This window comes from Neodiprion virginianus, chromosome 6 (assembly GCF_021901495.1).
Source record: "Neodiprion virginianus isolate iyNeoVirg1 chromosome 6, iyNeoVirg1.1, whole genome shotgun sequence".
In the NCBI taxonomy this organism is placed as follows: Eukaryota; Metazoa; Arthropoda; class Insecta; order Hymenoptera; family Diprionidae; genus Neodiprion; species Neodiprion virginianus.
Genome location: NC_060882.1, coordinates 864,512 through 865,675, shown reverse-complemented (window position 1 = coordinate 865,675; position 1,164 = coordinate 864,512).

Below are 1,164 nucleotides of genomic sequence, written 5' to 3'. Positions count from 1 at the left end.
TAAATTTAAACGAGGTTCTATTTTTCATTTTTCGTCGCTCTGCAATCATTTTGTAGTCGTTACTCAATTCAATTGTCTATGGTCATCATCAATTATTATTCACATCAATTGATTTCTGTGATCGTCTGAATGGGCGAAACGCATCTTTGGACCATCTTTTGCGTTCCGTGGTACGCTAGATGGAAAAAGATGCTGAGCTCGAAGACTTCGCGTCGAAGAGGATCGCCGACCGTCACGCCACACATTAAAGCATGCCTCCCAACCTCCCTCCCGGATTTGATTCGCACCTCGGAACAACAATCCGCATCGCAATGTGTCGGATTGAAAAAGACGCAGATGCGGATTGGGTTTCCGCAGAATTGTGCAACAAGTCCTAGATATTTAAAGTTTCTTCACAGCCTAATCGATCGCGCCTTTTTGCGCGAAAATTAATTACGAAAATCGGACGCGCCATGTGCGCGTCGATTTCGTAAACGGTATACTTACATATAAAAGTAAAGCACTCTTAATGTGCTAAGCCATCGGGTCTTCAGTCGATTTTGTTACGAACAATATCTTCAAATTTATCGCGTCTTTTGCACGTTTACTCGATACTTTTTGGTTCTGTGAGAAAAACGGCATTTGCTAGCAGGCACTTAGCGCGCAAGGACAAGAATCTCGGGAGTGTACAGTGATAGTAAAAAATCTTGGCGTAAGTATTTATTAAATATATCTTGAGTGTAAAAAATTATTTGTTTTATCGATTGTATTATATTTCGTTTCACAGCTGCGAACCATTTTTTCATCACCAGTACACTGAAAAATATTAAATGTTCGGCAGAGCAAAATATTCATGTCAATAGTAATGCTTGGTAGAAAATTATGGTTGATTCAAAAAGTATATAATTTTCTATTTTATTGTAAATGATAATCGCGTTGCTACGAATGTCATGGCTTGGGCTCGACATGGTTTTTGTTAGTTTACGCACTTCCGTCGTTCTGCTAATCGTACGTTTGTCTTTATCTGCTAATCAGACCTCTTTTCTGTTTCAGTGATATCTGTTTCACTGATAAAAATCAATATTTCATAATTTAGGCTTAAGTATAGTTTAGGTCACTCATCATGATCAAGAATTGTCAAATGTGTTTTTTTTTTCTAACAGTTTTTTTTGTCACTCGATTCTT